The following is a 22,236-nucleotide window of genomic DNA, read 5'->3' as shown; positions in this document are numbered from 1 at the left end:
TGTATGCTATCACTTATACGTGGAATCTAAAAAATATAACAAACTAGTGAATATAACAAAAAAGAAGCAGACTCACAGATACGGAGAACAAAGTAGAGATTACCAGTGTGGAGGTAATAAGAAGCCGGGGAGTGGGATGTACAAAACATTGGTAGTAAGATCCCCTCAGGGATGAGTGGTACAACACAGGGGATAGAGTCAACAGTTTGTAATAACTGTAAATGGAGTATAATCTTTAAAAATTATATAAAAAATTAAAATAAAAAAATTTTAAAGTTATAAAAACTGTTGATACAAAGATTCAGATATTAAAAATATTTTAAAATAAACATAAACTATGAATATTAAACTTGGAAAAGCTTTCAAACTATTTTTTTCTTGTTCTGGAATCACACGCACTCCTGGACTAAATTTCTTCTTTCTGTTGAAATAACTTTTTATGTCAGCAAACCGAACCGTAGATGATTTTGTGTCCCTGTAAGTGGCATCCTGGACCAGAAACACGTACATCCACTGAGATGTGCAGCGCCAGTGCCTGCCGGCCTCCCTACTTACTCCTCGCTGGTCCCACCCCAAGTTTTGACTCTGTGGCCCCCACCAATCATAGTTTTTATTTTCTCTTCCTCGTCCTTTATCCTGTAAAAGCTTCCTGCCTTCCACCTCATTATGCAGTTCTTCAAAAAGAGATTGTACACTTCATATAGGGTTAAATAACATGTGTTTGTGTCACCTAAATTGTCTTCTTTAATCATCACTTTTTAATCCTTCCTCCCTCCCTGCCTCCCTCCTTTTCCTTCCTTCCTGCCTCCCTCCTTTTCCTTCCTTCCTTCCTTTCCCTTCTCTCTTTCTCTCTCTTTTTTGTAATGTTATTTTCACCAAGGGCCTCATATGACAAAAGTCCGATAAGATAAATTTGTTAAACCCTGTTTGAGGCAAAAAATGCACAATCAGTTTATAATCTATTTCTCAGTAGAGACATGTGGATTCCTTTCTTTCCGAATCTTTAAGTAAATCGTCATTACAGGAAGGCACAGAATATTTATTCCATAGTTTTAAATACTCCCCAAGCTACTATATATAAATAAACAACAGGGTGCTCTGTGCAGCACAGGGAACTATATGCAATACCTTCTAGTAACCTAGAATGAAAAAGAATAGGAAAAGAAATATATCTATATGTGTTTGTGTACAACTGAATCACTATGCTGTACACCAGCAATTAACACAACATTATAAAATGACTGTACTTCAATTAAAAATAAACAAATAAATAAGTAAATACTCCCAGACAGTATATTTTATCTCAACTTCAGCGGCATAACAGCTAGCTCCTCTACTCCCCGCAGTGGCTGTGTGAGCACTCACAGAGAGAGGGTCTGGGGTCATCTCTGGCGCCCTCTTCTGGAGCATCTTGACCCACAGTATTGAATCACTCGTGTCCTCTGCCCTTCTCCTTCCTCTGGCGTTCACATCTCTCGCCTGAATTCAAAGCCTATTCAGCAAATGTGTGTCTGTATTCCCTCATATGCTTTAACAAACAAAACTTAGAGTCAGCTGCTCTGCTCAGCCTCTGTTTTCCATGCTGGAATTTACCCAGGGCACAGCTGTTGCCTCCGGATGCCTGAGCGACCAAGCGCAGGCTCTTGTCGGGGCCTGGAGACTGCAGGTGGCTTCTCTTTAAGAACGTGTCAGACTTACTTTGAAACCTGACTGACATCACCCTCTGCAATTTTTTTCTGAAAATGAGGTAAGGAAATTAAAGTGACTGTAATAGTCCAGTGTGCCCCAGGTCCTGCTCTATGGGAAATCAGAGTGACTGTAACTGTCCAGTGTGCCCAGGTCCCTGCTCTATGGGAAATCAGAGTGACTGTAACTGTCCAGTGTGCCCAGGTCCCTGCTCTATGGGAAATCAGAGTGACTGTAACTGTCCAGTGTGCCCAGGTCCCTGCTCTATGGGAAATCAGAGTGACTGTAACTGTCCAGTGTGCCCAGGTCCCTGCTCTATGGGAAATCAGAGTGACTGTAACTGTCCAGTGTGCCCAGGTCCCTGCTCTATGGGAAATCAGAGTGACTGTAACTGTCCAGTGTGCCCAGGTCCCTGCTCTATGGGAAATCAGAGTGACTGTAACTGTCCAGTGTGCCCAGGTCCCTGCTCTATGGGAAATCAGAGTGACTGTAACTGTCCAGTGTGCCCAGGTCCCTGCTCTATGGGAAATCAGAGTGACTGTAACTGTCCAGTGTGCCCAGGTCCCTGCTCTATGGGAAATCAGAGTGACTGTAACTGTCCAGTGTGCCCAGGTCCCTGCTCTATGGGAAATCAGAGTGACTGTAACTGTCCAGTGTGCCCCAGGTCCCTGCTCTATGGGAAATCAGAGTGACTGTAACTGTCCAGTGTGCCCAGGTCCCTGCTCTATGGGAAATCAGAGTGACTGTAACTGTCCAGTGTGCCCCAGGTCCCTGCTCTATGGGAAATCAGAGTGACTGTAACTGTCCAGTGTGCCCCAGGTCCCTGCTCTATGGGAAAATCTGCTGTGATCTCAGTTTTCACTTTAAGCAACAAACAGAAGCCCAGACGGAGAACTGATATGGGGCCCTCAGATGAGACCCTCACCCGTCCTGGATGCCAGGACACGGAGACTAACTTGTACTCGAGGCACGAAGACATATTTACTCCCGGAGCACTTGTGGTCTTGATAAATCTCTTAGGCCTTGTCCACTCTTAACAATAATTTGCCAAATAGACCCTGATTTTAAACATCTGGATCACTAAGGCTCAAAAATTCTTTCTTTGAGGAAAAAGTAGATTGGCTCTTCTGTTTATCCTGTGATGAGGATTTAATTTCTGCACATTCACGACGCAGTGGGACTTGGTTAGTGTTGAATCGTCAGGTGGCGGGCTCCGGATGAGGCCACATTATTCATACTAGAAGGCAATCAGTATTTTTAGTAAATGTTTAAAGTGTAACATGAGCCTGACATCATTCTGTATCAGCCTCATCTATTGGACTCAAGACAATTTCATGTGTAACTTACAGCGTCGTGATACAAAATGATACTGTAGTGTTTCAGTTTGATTGGGCTGTAGTTTCCCTTAATGAGTTTATCTTTTAAAATATATGCAAACTTTATGCATAGATATGATTTAAAATGTCTCCTGTTACTCTCTCAATTGATTAAAAAAGTTCTTTGAAAGTGTAATTAACTGAAAAATGTTACTAAAACCCAAAGTGTATCATTTTAAACCATCAGTGTTTAGCTTAAGTACAGGCAGGGTTCAGATTAACTGCTTATTTTCTATAAAACAAAACATATACACAATCATGACAAATGTTGGCTCCGTCAGTACATTTAATCCTTTTGGAATTAATAGCACCAGCTTAGTTTAAGGTTATAATAGATAATGCAGCTCTGACCGCAGAGGTAGAAGTAAAGCCTGCGGATAAAACCTCTGTGTTCTGGTTTTGGACAGACCACAGAGCTCCCATTGCTTTCCTCTCCAAATAAGAGAAATATCAAGACCTCTAAATAGTGCTACATCTTCTGGTAAACTACTAGTACATTTTTAGTTTTTTACGAAGAGTTTTAAAAATGTTGCCCTGCCAGCTAGTATATTAAAGACGCACTGCACAGACCTTTCCAATCCTTGGTTAGTCGGAAGACTTCAGAAAGGAGATGGACTTGCGGTGAGCGTTTCTTCTTTTCTGGAGGAGTGGAGGTTGGCCTTCCTTGTCTATTCATGAAACACTGCTCAGTCCGTGGTCACTTTGAGGCGACTGTGGCCTCGGGCTCCCATCTGTCCTCTTGCTCTGCTCAACTATATTTGGAAAGTGAGCTCATGTTTCCGCAGCCGGCCACGACCAGGGATGCCAGCGGCCCCGGCCTGAGGGCTGGGTTCTTAGAAACTCAAGGCACATAGTGCAGAGGGAATTGTATCTAGGGGTCGCACAGACATGGGGTTCACGTGTGCTCCTCTGCTCTCCCGCCTTGTGCCTGGAGGTCACCACCTGTCTTTTAAACATACTCTCAGTCAGTTAAAAGTGCGGCATGTGATGCCAAGTAGAAAAAGTGAGACTCACGAGGAATGCCCTTCTCACTGTAGTCTTCTGTCCATGCACGTGACTCAGTCACACAGTGGATTAGCCCAAAGTATCCAGTAACTATTTAAAAATTTAGCCACCTGTCAAATCAAGTGGAGAGTCCCACTGGTCTTACTTCAATTTGTTAATTAAACATTATGATATGACTTTGTGTGTATTGAGGACATGTCCACCATGGGGTTAAACAGACAAACACCCAGGGACTGAGTCTCACACACACGGCGACACTGAGATCTTAGCCCAAAGCCCAGCTCACCCCCAGTGCCCAGCCAATGTCTGTGGATGAAATCCTGCTCAGGATGAGTATGAACCTTCTCACGTTGTAACAATCATCTCACGATCGTTTCATTACTTATTCTGTAGCACCTTGGTGTCACATACCCTAATATTTTGAACTTCCAAATAACAAGAAACAGCTCTTCTGTTCCAAGGTCAGAGAGCAGAGCCGCACATAAAGGGCAGAAAATAGTCACACGAAACCTCCTGGTTCAGTTAATTTGGACGTGAAGTACCTAGTTCTCCTTCGCACGGACAACACTTATAATATCGTTATCGATCCAGCTTCTAGTCTGAAGCAGTTTTTTTCTGATGGTGAAACGCAGGAAGGTCTGACCTGGTCCTTTCCTTACAGACAACATAGGTCCTTCTTGAAAACACACTTGAAGGTACACTTGTGGGCTGTTCCAAAGCTAACAGGGAAAACCCCCTCTGGATGATAAAACACAGGTGTTTCTGTAACCATACAGGTTCCCGTGGACCTTCTGGGAGTAGACCCCTCCCCCATGTCCTCTGCGGCAGCTCCTCCTGAAACATGCAGATCATAGTCTCTCATGCATATTTCCTGAGTTTTTCAGATGCCAAAAACCACCAAAGAAATTAACTACTTGATGGTCGAGAGCATGTGGCCCCCAGCCCTTCTGGTGCCTGGGGGTTGATAGTGTTGACGCCCTGTTACCTGGACATCAGCCAGTCGGAGAACTGTGCACGAGCAGATCATGCACCTGTGACCCCCTCCCTCACCTGGCCTTTAAATAAGCTTTGCTGAAACTCTTCCGGGAGTTCGGGGTTTTCTCGGGTGTGAGCCACCCTGGCCTCCTTGCTTGGCCTGCAATAAACCAAACTCTGCTCCAAACTCCAACGTTTCGGTTTGTTTGTCCTCACGGTGAGGTGGGCACACAAAGTCGCCTTCTGTAACATTCATGTCTTCTCACTAAACCCTGCAAGACAATAGTAAAAACCCAAGAGGATAAAAATTGGGAAAGAAGATGGTAGACGATTCTAGAACTGGACAAAATGGCTGGAACATGGTTAATAGAAAGCTGAGTGGTCCAATTAAACTAGAAAAGGTGAATCCCTGCGGGGGGGGGGGTGCCCACAAGAAGCAGTGGGGTGCCCCAGGGTCACTGAGAGGCTGGGATTGGAGGCACTGGCCCTGCCTGAAACTGACTTTAATTGGCAGCTCCAGGTGCTGCTGGGAGCGGCAGGCGCCGAGACGGCAGCTCCCGACCCAGCGGTTAGACCTGCTGCCCCTTCTCACCTCCTGACCACCCACCACCCCTGGGTGGGAGGTCTGTTCTGGGGAGTGTATGAAGCAGTCTGCAGCACCAGGGGCACGGACGCAGAAGTGGAAAGGGCGAGGCCCGGGAAGAATCTTCTGGGAGTGGGACCGGAGAAGGGAAGAGAGGCTTCCACTGTGTCTGGAGACAGTTCTAGAAAACAGGAATGCTTGACACATCTCGGTGTCGTTGTGAGTGTCTGTTACACTAATCGCTGTAGTTCTGGTGTTTAAGAACATCACAATCTAAAACGAAACAAAGGCCTCTGTTGTGTCCTCAGGCAAAATGACTGTGGAGGACATTATAGGAGCCAAAATGTGTGACCTCTCCGAGATGTCAGCTCAGTGGAGGAAAGAGCTGCTGAGATCAAGTGGGCAAGGGGCCATCAGAGCCACACCCGCGATGAAGGTGGGAACAATGCCTTCCCCCCCACCCCCCGCCTCCCCTCTTTCCCTCCTGGATGCTAACCATGTGACCCAAGCTTCATCTCAATGTTTTAACAGATGTCATTGTTGTATGAACAGTCACTGTGCAGGAACCACCAGGTACTTCCCCCTCCGCACCAGACTGCAGCCAGGCAATAACCTTCATGCACCCCGGCTCCATCTTCCAACCCCACCTGGAGTGTGCGCTGATGACATGCACATGAATGCTGATATTTTTCTCCTACTGAGACATTACCAGGAAGACCCACATTCCTGCAGCTTCTGGGACGAGGAGAGATGGGGTGCAGCCTGGCAGGTGTCCACTGCGCAGAGTAACAGCCGTTGTAACGCGTTGTTGATGAATTAGACTCACCCTTTCTTGTGGCAGTGGAGACATTCCCAGACGAATGAAAATACATTTCCTCTCCTCTTTTCAGGGAGTACAGCCAAGTTGTAATATGTTTAATGTTACTTTGTCACCGGAGAAAAGTCACGCTTTTTTATGGAAATAAAAAGTCAAAAGCTGCATATGTAAGAACTCTCACAGGGACAGTGATTGGCAGGTCTGATTGAAACAATACTGAGTCTCTTTTAAGGAAAAGAATTTGTTTTTCAGATTCTTATATTTGTTAAACGACATGGTTTGCCAGGTGCTCATATTATTCAAGGAAAGTCACATTTCTTTGTTTTTTCAAACAAAGTTATATCTACCTTTGAGGCGTCTCAGGACCACAAGCCATCTTTTTTTTCTTCTTACAGCTTCATCCTTTCCTTGGTGTTACACCCGGATTCAGGAATCAGGTGCTCCAGGAACTGTGGGTGAGGCTCCCCTCTGCTCCACAGAGTGTGCTCATACCCAGACTCGTGGTGAGATTTGCCCCATGGCTCCACCTCTCTCTCTCAGCTCCTCGGCCTGCGATGCTTAATGCTCAGCGCCCAGGAGTCTACGGTCAGATCCCGCTCTGACGTGTCCCTGTTCCATTCTGCACGCACATCCTGGTCCATCACAGAGCCCCGCCCCTCTGCCCTTCCAGGCTCTGAGAACCAAGCTCTCTCCTGGGCTGGACCCGCATCTTCCCCAGGAGCACCAGCCCCTGTCTCCCTGCAGATAACCCAAGAGTATTGTTCCAATCATTTCAAAATGATTGAATTTTTTGAATTTAAGCAAAATAAGTCTGACATTTTTTTTTTTACAAAGAATAACACAAGTATCAAGCTGACTAAAGAAAGAAAAGTACAAATTGGTGTTTGGAATAATACGAAATCCAGAAAAATTATTAGTAAATAGAAATCAAATGCATGTTAAAAGAAGAATACACCATGGACAATTGGGTTTTGTCCAAGTTAGAAAGGTTGGTTTACTTAAGACCCAAAGATCTAATATTTAATTCTCCATGTCGATAAGTCAAAAGAGAAAAGCTGTGTGGTCGTCTCTACAGATTAGTAATGAGTCTTTGGACAAAATTTAACATATACTCTCAGTTAAGATAGACCTCAGTGGGGTGGGAAGAGAAGGGCTCTGCGGAACCTGGCACATGACGCCTAGTACAATGTGCGCACGCACAGCAGCACAGAGGGCGACCAGGTAAAGCCCCGAGGAGCGCTGACAGTAAAACGCATATCTCAGCCTCCTCGGAAGGAAAGGAGGGAATGGAGCAAGGGGACCAATGGGAAGCTGGGGGAGGAACTGACTTTGTAACATAAACAATACTCCATAAAAATGTTCTGCAAATGTTACACAACCTCAATTAAACAGGGCTTAATTTTTTTTTGGTGGCACTAGAAGAACTGATGTGGGTTTGTCTAGAGGAATTAGCACGGTGAAATATCTGGGAAGACTGGGAGTAAAGGGCCAGTGCTGGGGGCAGAGCAGCCCTTCCAGGCAGCGGGAGTGCCCGCCTGCTCAGCAGGGATGAAGGTGGGGACAGGTGAGGGAGTGAAGGGTGTGGCAGGTAGCGTTCCTGGGTGGAGAGAACCTTACACGCCTTCAGTAACGACATCAGCTCCGGGGCCCCGGTCAGTCTAGTAACTCTATCCGGAAGGTCAGATTAAAGGACACTCTCAATTCCTTGTCTTCCTTTTTATAGTTGGAATTTGTATGTGCTGGCATGACACCAACCATCAAAAAAAATGAAGACAAAGTTAACCACAGCGGGGAGGGCACAGCTCAGTGGTAGAGCAGGTGCTCAGCATGCACAAGGTCCTGGGCTTAATAACTGGTGCCTCCATTAAAAATAATAAACAAGTATGTAAGTAAATATACAAACAAATCTAATTACCCCCCCTCAAAAGTTAACCCCACAACGTACCGAAAGTCATTTTAGCCTTTTTGAAATCCTTTCTTGACCTGATGAACCTGTTAGAGAGGTTGTTTAGATAAAAGATAGTGAAAAATCAATTCAGGAAATTCTGAATTCAGTAGGTTTCAATTCAGAGAATTAAAAATAAGCCTCAGTGATTTACACACCTGAAACAAGAGGCCCTCTCCTGCGGGGCAGCCCTGGCCCACTACTTGCTGTCATCCGATCCATTCACAAAAGTGGGCCAGGTTCTGCATTTATAAACCGTCCTCTCCTGGCTGACTTCGAAATGGCAAGTCCTCTGACCCACTCAATCCCTGGTCGGCTCCGAGGACATCCTCTCAGTTACAGGAAGAGCGTTACGTAAGAACACATTCAGTTCCACACTGAAAACCGAAGCGACTGAAAAACAATTTAAGGACTGGCTCAGTAAACTCGTGGGATTCAGAAGTGGCCGTAAGAAGCTGCTTTGTCGGTGTTTCCATCAGCACAGAGAAAAGGAAAACAGGCAGGAAACCACTAGTTTTTACAGTTTGTGACTGAAACGAAACTTAGGAATCTCTGCATGATGGTTTCAATTGAATTGGCTGGATATTTTTTGAAATGCAAAGACTTCACTAAACAGTATGAGGCCATTTGAATTTTTTTCCTCTATTAGAAGGGAGAGGCCAGTCCACCAAGGTAATCTGATATTTAGAAATGGCTTTGAGACGTATGTGGCCTAAATCAAAACTGACAGCCTCTGTTTCTCTTAAAGGCTTCATTTTCTCCTCCTCCTAGAGACACTTGGTGAGGCGACATCACCCTTGCACGTGCACATGTGGACAGTGGCCCCACAGCCCCAGAGCCCCCCCAGGATGGATGCGGGGACACTCCCAGGAGAGCAGAGATGGGGGAGGAGTGTGATGAAGGGGGAAACCGGCTGTTGGATCAAAGAGGGATTTAGACACTGAAAAAAGGCCACCATGGGAGACCGTGGCTCTGCTGCAGGAACCCTGATGTCTGCCCTGCGACAGCCTCGCTATTTGCTCAGCACTATTGGTATTTTGGAAAGGAATTTCTACCGAGCTGGCAGATCTTCAGCCCCAAGGATTCCTCTGATCAGCAGGTGTTGGAACAGCCTGTGGCAGAAATATCACAGAGCTGGGTGCTGATCCAACCCCTGCAACCTGGACTGGAGCTTTGCTGGATGTGTGGTTTCTTATCAAGGAGACTTGAGAAAAGCTAATCAGATTCCTTACAGCATGGATGGGTAATCACTGTCCATCCATAAAGCATATGCTTGTGTTAATACCACGTTTATTTACAATCTATAAACTGAATCTTGTACACAAAACTAAAGCCATATTGTAAGTCAATTGTGCTTCAAAAAAACCTACCCAAAACACAAATCAAAAAATTTCATTACCTTCTCTAATTAAATGAGAAAAAATTCCAAAATAAATTAAAAGAAAATATGACCTACTCCCATCATATTAAGAGTCACCTATCTTTTCATTTTGTTTTTATTTTCTCTTTTTAACTAGAATGAGGGGTCAGAGAACTGGAAGAGGAGCGGGGACCCTGAACACAGGACTGCTCCCAGATCGGTGGAGAGCAGAGGGTGCAGGTGAGGCCACTTGGATTTGATTACATGTGAATGGGGAGCCCACTGTCCTACAACAATGGTAATTATAACTGAAAAAAAAAAAAAAACGCACTAATGATCTTATGAGTAAATCTTGTTTTCTTTTAAATTTCAGATTTTAAAATAAATTCTGAGGTGGAAGACATTCAAATATTTTGTCAAAAGTTTTCTTTTATGACTGGATACAGAAGATATGGTATATTTATACAACGGAATACTACTCAGCCATAAAAAAGAATAAAATAATGCCATTTGCAGCAACATGGATGAACCTGGAGATCATCATTCTAAGCGAAGTAAGTTAGAGAAAGACAAATACCATATGATATCGCTTATATGTGAAATCTAAAAAGAAAAAAGACACAGGTGAACTTACTTACAAAACAGAAACAGACTCACAGACATAGAGAACAACTTATGGTTATCAGAAGGGAAAGGAGGTAGGAAGAGATAAAATGGGAGTTTGAGATCTGCAGATACTAACTACTATATACAAAATAGATAAACAACAAGTTTCTACTGTATAGCACAGGGAACTATATTCACTATCTTGTAGTAACCTCTAATGAAAAAGAATATGGAAAGAAATAGATGTATGTACGTGTATGATGGAGACATTGTGCTGTCCACCAGAAATTGACAGGACACTCTGAACTGACTAGACTGCAACAAAACAAAAACAACCTAAACAAAGTTATCTTTTAACATAATTCATATTTTTTTTAACTTAATTGCAGCAAATCTTTGCCATTTTGGAATTAACACATTTTTTTTCTGAGTTTGAAAACCACCTTCCAAATACACAGTATGGCAATAAAAATCAATGAAAATTCACCGTATTTTGAGGTAAACCCTTTGTGACAGTTGGAGCCATGCATATGGTTGTCATGGTTTTAGATTAGTTATTTGCTTTAGTTTTGTCTCTTATTAAGTTATTTCTCAGGTTTTTAAAGAACTTTAGAGTTTATGGTCATGTTGGGAGAAGGTACTGCTCTCTGTAAATCTTTATTTTGTCTGAGAAATACTAGACTCAGCCTCTTAAAAAGGCAGCATTAATACCCTGCTTGGTCTCTCCTTAAGAATTACCCTTTTTTAAGTTGAGGGCTTTATTTTCTGTAAAATTATTTCCTAGCTCATTGACTATAGCCACTTCCCTGTAAGAAGTTATCTTAGTCATCACCCTTTGGACTGTTAGTCTATGAATGAACATTAAATGGCATTATATGTTGGTAATTGTTTAGGCTGGGGGCTGAGTATATGGGTTTAGGTCATACTATTTTCTATATTTTTGAAAACTTAATAATCCAAAATAACCCATTATATTTTAAAATAAAATTTGGCAAAGAGGAAATATGCATCTTTGTCAGAGCTTAAACAGAATTGTCCCACAGACACACAGAGGTGGTTTTACTTACTGTACTTTGTAACACATATAGAATTTAAACATCTCATTTTTTTGGTAGTTGGAAAACCAAACTATTCAAAGCCACAATTTTAGAGGAATCTACACAGCCAAGATCTAATCTATCACACACTAATTAAAAATATCGGGATGCTGTCTCCTGGTTTAAAAAGCCTATTGCATAATAATTCAGAATCTGCGCTCTGGGATTGGCTGCAAATCTAGATTTTCCCTTTGTGACTGTGTGGCTTCGGCCAAGACATTTGAAGAGTCAGTTCTCTAATGTGTAAAAGTCATGGTCGTAACGGTATGCTTTCTCAGAGAGTTTTTGTGAAAAGTAAACACGATCACAGCTGTAATGGAGCTTGACTGTGCTCAGCATAGAGTAAGACTTTGACAAGTGTGATCCATTATTAGCTGTTTCTTCATAATGTCTCAGCTCTGCGTACCGACAGCAGGTCGTTAGCACACATTAGACACTCCATACGTACCCGCTGATTCAATGAGTAACTGTGCATTTTCAATCATCAGCGAACATGCGACTCAGCTGAGTCTAAACACAGGCAAGCATCGAGAAGCAAGAAGCACAAAAACTCACTGAGTTTCTCCTCTTCTGTCCACGGTGCCTCGACCTTCCTTGTTTGCTTCCTTAGAAGGATGGTGCTGCCTTTTCTCTCCCCGCTGGGAAGGTGGGGAAGCACTGAGTCTGAGGCATCTTAAATTTGAGATGTCTGCTATGCACCCAAGTGGAAATGCTGGTCGGCAATCAGATACGTGTCCGGAGTTCCTAACTTCAGAGACATTAATGCTGCCTCCCAAGACCTGTGTGATTGGCTGGGTAGACAGTGTGTCCATTTCTTCTCCATCCCAGACTGTGAAACATACCACCAAGAACAAAGCAAATGCCTAGTGAAAACACGCTGATAGATTGAAAAATTGACAGTCCCCTCCCCTAGAATACTAGCTCCTTGAGCCCAGTGCAGTCGCTATTTTTTTTTTTTTTAGAACTGTATCTTTTTTTTTTAGCTGGGAATACACCAATATCCAGACAGAGACTGCATACAAGGTCTCCCATGAGTCTGTGTGTGTGTGTGTGTGTGTGCATGTGTGGGTGAGTGTGTGTGTGTGTGTGCACATTCAAGTACAAATGCGTATTTTATTAAAGAGAAAATCCATGTTCATCAATGGATTCTTAAAGGGTCCTATGAGTCAAAAATAATTTTTAAAATTCAGGATTCCTCCAGCCTGGATGACAGGAAAACATAATGACAGGAATGTTTTCTTTCTTTTTTTTTGTTGTTAAATTTTTTATTGAAGTCTAATCAATTTACAATGCTAGTTTCAGGTGTACAGCAAAGCAATTCAGTTACACATACATAGGTATTTTCTTTCCCATTATAGGTTATTACAAGAAGTTGACTATAGTTCCCTGTGCTGTGCAGTGGGTCCTTGTTGTTTATCTATTTTAAATACAGTGATACATACCTGCTAGCCCCCAGCCATGCTCTGTTAAAAAGGCAGTTTGATACAGTGGAGCCATCACCAGCGTTCAGGCAGCCCTCTCTGCAGAATATGGGTGACTCCAGTTACGTTACCACCGTCTCAGAGTCTCCATGGCCGAAGGGACAGAGGAGTGTAGGCCCCCGACTGTGGGAACAAAGGAATGAGCCTTGGGCCGGAATGGTAAACAAGTGATAAAAAGCTGCAGACTCAGGTGAGCAGGCTGGTTAGCCAAGGACGGGTAAGATCCCCAGAGGGGTGCAACCTGAGACAGGCACAGCCGCCTGAGTCCAAGAAGAATGTTGTGAAGCAGTTGTTTCTCATACGTTCCACCCTGATAAGCTGTAAGGCTCGCTGGTGCCAACACGAACATGATTTACCAAAACATAAAGGGTCTTCTGACCTTGAGCCAGACACTGCCTGTTAACCATAACCCTTGTCGTTCTTCTTTGCTGTGTAAGACTGTGTAACGCAATAAAGCTTCAGAGTAGCCATCAGCCCTCTCCGCATACAGTGTGTATGTGTACGTGCTGTCGTGACACCAACAAGGAGGTGAGAACACCCCCCGAGGACTTGCTGTGGATGTAAGAGCCAGCGGCACAGAGGAGCCCGGAGCACGGGGACCGCCGGTCCCCTCACATTCCTTGCCTTTCTTCGGCTCCCTTGCTTCCTCTGCTGGTCCCAGGATTAGGCAGGTAAGTGCTAAGTGGAACATCTGTGCCTTGTTCTCTAAGAAAAATATTTGTTATTAATTAGTGTCATTTCTTTTCAGCTTAATGAAGTCCACTTAATATTTCTTGTAGGGCTGGGTTACTGGTGGTGAATTCCTTTAGCCCTTGCTTACCTGGGAAACTCTGGATCTCCCTTCAGTGCTGAGTGATGACCTTGCTGGTAGAGGCTTCTCGGCTGGAGGCTTTCTTCTCTCAGGGTTTTGAATATGTTATACCACTCTCTTCTGGCCTGGAAGTGTTCTACTGAACAGTTTGCTGACAGTCTTGTTGGGGGTCCCTGGTCTGAACAAGTTGTTTTTCTCTTGCTGCATTTAGGATTCTCTCTTTATCGTTAACTTTTACCATCTTAATTACAATGTGTCTTGACGTGGTCTCTCTGGATTCATCTTATTCAGAGCTCTCTGGGCTTCCTGGACCTGTATGTTTGTTTCCTTCCCTAGATTAGGGAAGCTGTCATTCACTAATTCTTCCAATAATTTTTCTGGCCCTTTAAAAAAAATCTCTTCTGCTTCTGGAACCCCCATAATGCAAATATTATTCTGCTTGATGTTGTCTCAGAGGCCTCTTAGGGTAGCTTCACTTTTTAAAATTTCTTTTTCATTTCTTTTTGCTCCTCTGTCTGGGTAAGCTCCATTGCTTTGTCTTCCAGCTCACTGGTCTGTCCTCCCTCATTCAATCTGCTGTTGAAACTCTAAGAGGCATTTTTCAAGTTCAGCATATAACTACTGTTCGGTGTTTTCTTACGTTTTCTGTCTCTTTGTTGAAGCTCTCCCTGTGTTCATCCACCCTTCCCCTGAGCTCTCTGAGCACCTGCATGACTATTACTTTTAGCCCTTTATCAGTTAGGGTGCTGATCTCCATTTCATTCAGTTCTTCTGAGGTTTTGTCTTGTTCTCTTGATTGGAACGTATTCCTGTGTCTCCTCATTTTGCCTGATTCTCTGTCTGTTTCTACGTACTACGTAGATCAGCTATCCCTCCCCATCTTGAAGGAGAGGCCTTTTTGGGGGAGATTCCCTGTGGGTTCACAAGCACAGCCCCACCTGAAGACCAGCGCCAGGCACTCTGGGGCACAGCTATGCGGGGCTGTGTGGTGGGCAGGGCTGGCCCTGGACCAGCTGCAGCAGCTGCTGGCTCTGGTGAGTGTGGGATCATTTTTAACAGGTGGCTTTGACTCAGTTTTGAGGCCCCAACTAGAAGCTGCTCATTTCCCTTTCTAGTGCATTCCCTTAAGCCCGCACACCAACCACCTCCCATGTGGGGCTCTCGTACTCCAGGCCACTGTACACCTGCCCTAACTGCCCGGGGCCGGGTCCCAGACAACCAGGAGCAGCCCTGTGCCCCAGAGCCTGTCAGACTGATCCAGATCAGCTGTCCCCAGTCCTGTCTGCCCTGCCACCCCACTTCCTTTGACCGAAACCACAGTAAAGGTGTGTCCACAGCTGTCCCTCTCTTGCTGTGCCTTGACTGACCCAGGGCCTCCTCTCCCCTGGGTGCTGGGCTCACAAAGCTTTCAGACTCCTTCCTGTCTCTGCTCTTGATCTGCTTCTGGCCTCACCATGCCTCACCCGAGGTGACTCATCTGATCTAAAAACTGTTTCTCTGAAGTCTGCATTATCTCCTCCTCCCAGAGACACTCAGTGAGGGGACATTGCCCATGCATGTGCACGTGGAGGGTTTGCTCTGGGACAAGTGGGGACAGTGGCCCCGCAGCCCCAGAGCCTGCTCAGGATGGATGCAGCTCCCAGGAGAGCAGAGAGGAGGGAGGATTGTGACAAAGTGGGAAACAGGCTGTCGGAGCAAAGAGGGATTTAGAAAATGAAAAAAGGCCACCATGGGAGACCGTGGCTCTGCCGCAGGAACCCTGAGGTCTGCCCTGCACCAGCCTCGCTATTTGCTCAGCACTATTTTGGGAAGGAATTCCTACAGAACTGGCTTATCTTCAGCCCTGAGGTTTCCTCTGATTGACTGATCAGCAGGTGCTGGAACAGCCTGTGGCAGAAATATCACAGAGCTGGGTGCTCATCTTAATTTTATATCTGAGTCTGTGATTTTTGTTTGAATGTTTTATTTGTTTCTGCATGATAAATAGGTAAGCACATTTTCCACAGGTACATACAAATTTATTAATTACATGCTTATCTGTGATTTGTATATTCAATATTGAGGTTACAATTACATAATTGAAACAAAAACAAATTAAGTAGAGAACTCTGTAATAAAAGGTGTTGGCATTGTAATTTTAAGAAAGCATGCAGCTATCTTGGCTTTTAAAAAAAATCTGAAAAATAAGAAGCCTTGAAATTCCTCACAATGACACACATTAGGCAAGCTCCCGAACCAACAATCACACCCTAATCAGAGGAAAAGTAACAAAACATGAAGCAGTATCATATTAAATTGTTACACTCTTTTCTTTTCTTTTTTTTTTAAACAGAAGTACTGAGGATGGAACACAGGACCTCCTTCATGCTAAGCACACACTACCACTGAGCTATACCCTCCCCCTAAATTGTTACATTTTTGACAAATAATTTTCAGGAATTTAACCATAAGGCCTAATGAATGAAGGTCTCGTTATCCTCACTTCTTCCCTAGGTACTAACCCACTTTGGTGTGTTCTCAACTGGAGGAGCGTTAACAGCCCCCACAGTGGATCCCAGCCCCTCCACACCATGGTACCCACCGCTCTGCCAGCAGCCCATTTGGAAGTCACTGTTACAGAAATGGCACATCTGTTCTGTGTGGCCTCGGTATGCCTTTGTCTCTGGAGGGACTCCACGCGCCTCTGCTGGGCTCCCCGGGGTCGGCAGCCTCGCAGCTGCACACACTCTGCAGGGGAGGTCTCAACCCCCCCCATCCCCACCTTCCTCCAGAGCCCAGGGGTGATGTTGCACAGGTAATATCATCCTCTGAGCAGCTCCAGGTGTTCATGCAAGTGCTCATTCTGGACACATGGATGCTGGCAACGTGCCTGGTCCAGAGGAAGCCCCTAACCCCCACCCGGGTGAAATCCCCTAGGATTGTTGGGTGAACTGAGGACTGCTCCACTGCTGACAACGTCAAGACCTGGCTGTTGTCCCTCCAGCGTCCGGACTATCGATGTAAGTCTGACAACTTTTAGTTCTGCATGGTTCTGGAGACAACACGTTCTGCATTTACTGATTTTATTTAACCTGACTGATGCTGTGACCTGCTAGTCAGTCCACCTGAGGTGGGGCCCTGCACCAAATGCTGTCAGGTCCGTCCCCATCGGAATCCACACCCTCTGGGGTAAAGAGCTCTGGGGGGCCTTTCCTTTGCAGAGACCACGTATAAAGCAAGGTGACAGACACCTCCGCGAGCACGCAGCCCCAGGACAACCTCCCCCGCCCCCGGCACATGCTGCGTCCCCGTGGAGCTCCAGACGTTACCACCGTGACGTTCAAGTCCCTTCTCAGAAAACCGTGCTGCGCTCTCGAAGGAAGATTTCAGTGGGACTTTGAGGGTCCATACGCCCCTGGTGGCCAGATGAATTGGTTTAATTAAGAGGACCTGCGGGCTCTTCCCAGAGCTCTTATATAAGTTACAGAGCAGCACATGGGCCTGGAGGTGTCACCATAGCCACAGGCATCGGGGAAGCTAAAATCCCGCCTCACCCTTGCCACTCAGACCCCCAACTGCCTTTAGTGGCCACAAGGGCGGGCACCTCTGAGTTCACGTTTCCTGGTTCTCTCCCTCCTCCTCAAGGATCTACTTTGCTTCCTGGGGAGGCGTTTGTCCTGCTCCCTAAGAGTCTGAGTCACCACTAAGTTCACGCCGATGTTAGGGTCTCGTCTTGTGAGGCCTGGCTTTGCACAGCTGCCGCAGCAGAGGACAAGCCCTCCTCCCCCTCCTGGGGTCTCCAGCTAAGAAGTAAACGCACAGAAGACAGATGAGCAAGGAGAAAAGCGTGGCAGGTGTGCTGAGGCTTTCCACGTACACGGGGCCCTTCACAGGAGGATGAAGTCCTAAAGGAGCGGCCAGAGCAGGAAGACTTTATACCTTTTAGATAAAGAAACAGTTAACATGTGAAGGCTTGGAGGCTGGAGGCGCTCAGGCGGGGGCAGTGAACGGTGGAGAGCTGTGTCCTGTTGTCCTCTGTCCCCAGGTCTGGGAGTCGGCAGGGCGGGGCTGGCTCCTCCTTTCAGGGAGGAGGTGGGGGGCAGGTCCCAGTTGCCGCCCTCCTGCTGTTGCTCACCCGGCTCCTCCAGCTAGGATGTTCAACGTGTCAAGGTACCGTGCTTGGGGGAACCTCCCAGGGCCCCCTGAGCTCCTGCAGGGGCACCTCTGCTCCCTGGGGGACTGTCAGGTGACAGCGGGTGTGTTCCCCGCCATGCAACAGAGGCTCCCCACCTGGCCAGTTCCTCTCCCGCCAGACCAGCTGCGTTTACCCAGCAAGTCCATGCCCTTCCAGCCAGCACAGCCATCTAAACAAACAGTCTCGTCTCCTAAGGGAACCAGGGTCACCCCACCCTCTGGTAATGACGAAGTCTGCCTCCCACAGTCCCAGCAGGATCATTGCTCCCCAGCCTGTGTGCCGCACCAGGGGTGCTGCCCCCCCACCCCCCCCCCGCCCAGGCTGTGAGTGACACCTGTCCAGCAGGGGTCCTTGTGCTTGGCCATGCCCCTGACTCGAGGGCGGGTGAGAGGAGGCCTATGAGACAGTTGGAGGGTTTCAGGGAGGAGGCATGGATCAGTGGGTGTAGTCCCGAAGCAACCCACGTCCACAGCAGTGTGAGAGACATCTCTGCACACCTCTGTCTGGCTCTGGGCTGGGGCTGGGCACAGGGGAGTGGGGGGTGATGAGAATAATACCAACACCATTCCCCCTAAGGAATCAAACACGACTTTAAGACTAAACAGCACCGACTGAATAAAAGGAAGATTCACCCTAAATGTTCCCAACAGACAAGTTCTTACCAGGCTCCATGCGCCCTTGGGGCCGTCACGGTCTTCACAGGGGATGCACGAACTGTCACTTGGTGGAGGAGTGAGCTCTGAAAAGAACCGCCTTTCCATGCTTTGGGTTGCAGAACAGCACTGAAGCCCGGTCAGCAGGGACTAGATGGGCTCTGCTCTGCACACTCGCTGGTGGCCCCACAGCAGGTGGAGTGGGTTGGAGGAGCAAACCGCAGTCAGGCAGGGAGAGGCTGCTCCACAAATCCAGGTGAGAAGGTGATGCTGGCTCGAGGCGTGATGATTCCATCAGTGTCAGGGGCTCAGGTTCACTGGGGTTTGAGTGAAGGTGCAGCCATGGTCCCCACGCTTCTGTTTGAACAGTTGTTACCTGATGACTGTTAGGCAGTTAGATAAGTGGGGGTACCGGGCAGACAGGTGGAGGAGAGGGAGGAGGGTCTGGAAGACGGCAGTGTCCCCGCCTGCAGCATAAAGGGTCTTTACTTCCTCTAAACGAGTGCCAGCAAGAAACTGGTTAGAACCCAAGGGTGGAGACTGTGGGGTAGCCAGAAGGACCCAACCAGACGTGACCCAGTGCTCACCGTAATACAATTAGCATTGCAGTTTAGCCCCCCCTCCTTGGGTTTTTCTGTGTGCATCATGCGTAAGGACATGCTCCCTGGGGCCGGGCACGACTGAGCACTCTGGGGCAAGAGCCGTCAGCCAGTCAAGAGACCACCTGTAAGCGAGGGTAGCAGAGGAAGGGAGACAAAGACCATTGCTGTCTGCCCTGGACCCGCCCACCCCCGGTTCTCGGAGGAGTGCTTTTCCTTTTCCTGAGTAAATCCTGTGAAATCTTTTGCTGCACAACGCTGTCTCCTGTCTGTTACCTTATCTTTCAGGTGTGACAAGAGCTGGGGTCTTTTCCCTTTCCCTTTTGGGGTAACAGTTCCATGAGTCCCAAGAGAGAAGGCAGGAAGAGGAACAGATTTAACTGGAACCGAGGGGGCAGAGGCTCCTTGGAAAGAGGCAGTGGCTAAAGCCTTCCCAGTGTTGGAGAGTGGTGAGTGGATCATGGACTGAAAGAGTATTGCCCGGATTTCCAGTCACTGGGGCATCCCCGGTGACCTCAGAGCAGGTTCAGGGTAGCTCCAGAGGAAAGGGGCCCGAGGACTTGGAGGAGTGAGGAGGTGTAGACATAGAGTGTAGACAAGAGGGAATCGGGCCAAAAAGAGGAGGCGTGAGATGGAGTGGGAGACCGTTTAGTTTTAAATGGAAGTGACTTGAGACTGTTAGGGGGTGAACAGCAGTCCCTGTGCTGATGGAACAGAGGCGAAGACACAAGACTGAGGAGCAAGGAACTGAGAAGTTGGAGCAGAAACCCAGCCCTGTCATGGGGTTACTTGGGTTGGGTCTGGGTGGTGCGTGGTGTACCCTTCTCAGACTCTGAGAATTGCAGATGGAATCACCCTAAAGTTGAGAGGGGCTAAGAACAGAGGCGTCCTGTCATCAGAAAGGACTTGAGGAGACTAGAAAGTTCTGGAAGGCTGGAGCCATCATTGTAAAATATGCAGAAGTCTTAGGGGGAAAGGAAAGGCATCGGCCGTGTCTGTGAACACTTGGATGGGACACACTCTGGCTCCCTTCCCTCGGTGTCCAGAGTGAAAGTGAAACAGAATTGAATGGACCCAGGTTATCGAATGCAGGCATGTGTGTGGAGGAGTGACTCAGCTCAAACAGTGGGACGTGTGAATTCGTGGAGGGCAGAGTGTCAGCTGTTGGACTTCATCCCACAAAACAAATTTTGGGCGTCCCTGAGGCTGCCGTGCAGGGAGCAGGAGGGAGGGCTGACAGGGAGAAATGGAGTTTGTGACGGTTGGGATCCTAGACAAAGTCCTGCATGGTCGCGGGAGCAGGCTGTTGAGGTGGAAAACTGGACTTGAGCTTCGTGTGCTGCTTAAATGCACGTGGGCGGTTTCTTGAGGTCTCATTTCATAAACCTCAAGTCATCACAATTCAAAGCAACCACAAAATATCACGTATGCTAAAAAGCTTAACATTGTGACTATTTAACCAAGAAAGAAAGCAGAATGACATCAGCATTCATCAGTGGAAGGCTCTTGGTTGCAGAGAGGAAGCCTTAGCCTGAGGTCAGGAAACAGATTGTAGGCAGACATGTGGGCTGGGCCAGGCGTTGCATCTTGGCGCCGTTTACCTGCTGTGTTATCCCTCTAAGCCTTGTTTCTCTCGTGTATGGAACAATAAAAATGATAGTACACACCTCCTGACATGGTCGTGAGGATAAATGTAAGAATAAGTGTTCAGATATTCACGGATTTTTTTAGCCTCTCCATTATTTCCATGTTGTCCAGCAAACGTAGTGGCGTGAAACAACACAAATTTATCTTCGTACAGTCTGATGGTCAGTCTCACTGGGCTGAAATCACAGTCTGAGGGGCGCTGGCCCCTGAGGCTCTACAAGAACACGTTTCCTTGCTGTCATTAGGCCATGGAGGCTGCCGTCACTGCACTGCCTTCTCCGCACCTGCTCCTGCCTCCCCCAGGTAAGGACCCTGGGAGACCCCTGCACCAGTCACTCAGCATCACTTCCTCGGCTCAGAAGCCTCAGTCCAGGCTCACACTGCAAAGTACTTTGGCTCTGAAAGTTCACATGTTGGCAGGTTCCAGGAGTCAGGGCACTGACCTCAGGGCAGGAGGAGGGAGGGGCGTTACCCAGCTTACCCTTGGCCAGCACATCAGAGAGGTTTGTGAAGGAGGGACGCAAACACAGCATCACTTGAGACCAGTCCTGTGTCAAGTCCAAGGTCTTCTGTTTTCTATATCTCTATCATCATTGATAAACACATCACAAGTTTGCAAACAGATAAATAAGTAAACAAAAGCCTGCCGGATGTGAGAAAAGCCCGCCTTCTCTGTCCCCCACCATTTTCCTCATCAACTTGACTCCAGTTTAAGGCTCTCTGTTCTCCCTGTGGAGCAGCGAGTGCCTGGACCTCCTTCCTTTCCTTTCCTTGCGGACAGGGCAGTTCCTGGCTTCTCACTGTTGCTAAGATTCTCAGATCCACTGCTGTCTCCCTTCCTGTCCCCTGGAATCCCAATGTATCTGCACATTGACAGTGTTCATGAAACTGCACACGAGCACAGTAAAGAGAGAGGCTCATGTTGAAATCCAAACTGCACACATCAACAGGCAGAAATTAAGTGAAACTGAAGTCAGAAATAAAAGTGAAAATGTTGCACTTTCAATTTGGAAAAAAAAGAGACATTTCTTGGCCCATGAAAGTTCCAAATACAGTTGACACAGGACAGTCATCAGCAGCTCACTGCAGAAATGCCAAGTTTACCTATTCTTAACTGTTTTTCTTTTTCTTTTTCCATAAAGGTGGAGTCGGGACCCTGCACCTCAGGGTGGGATTTCAAGTTCCACAGATCTTACATTTCATCTGTTTCTAATTCTGCCTCTTCTTGATCTTATCTTGTTTAGACGTCTGGGATTTCTCCGCCTCATTTCCTTCTATTTTTATGTCCAGATCCCAAGGTGCATGTTACTGAGGTACTGATGGCAGGGAAGGATGCCCGAATTCCCTACCTGCTCTCCTGTTCACCATGCAGCGAAACGAAACTTAACTGCCGGAGGTGAGAAAGGAAACCGAAAGTCTCT

General features: G+C 46.7%; 1 protein-coding gene across 1 annotated transcript in view; it reads right to left on the bottom strand.

Annotated features, from left to right (window-relative positions):
- The window catches only part of LOC105083193 (tyrosine-protein phosphatase non-receptor type 20), a 144,034-nt gene extending 138,753 nt beyond the window's left edge, over window positions 1-5,281 (bottom strand). Inside the window, exon 1 of the mRNA XM_074347728.1 lies at window positions 3,633-5,281. The gene's annotated coding sequence lies outside the window, so the exon portion shown is untranslated. The remainder of the gene's footprint in view (window positions 1-3,632) is intronic.
- Window positions 5,282-22,236: the final 16,955 nt, after the last annotated feature.

The sequence above is a fragment of the Camelus bactrianus genome, chromosome 19, assembly GCF_048773025.1.
Source record: "Camelus bactrianus isolate YW-2024 breed Bactrian camel chromosome 19, ASM4877302v1, whole genome shotgun sequence".
NCBI lineage: Eukaryota > Metazoa > Chordata > Mammalia > Artiodactyla > Camelidae > Camelus > Camelus bactrianus.
This window is presented reverse-complemented; position numbering and strand designations above follow the sequence as displayed.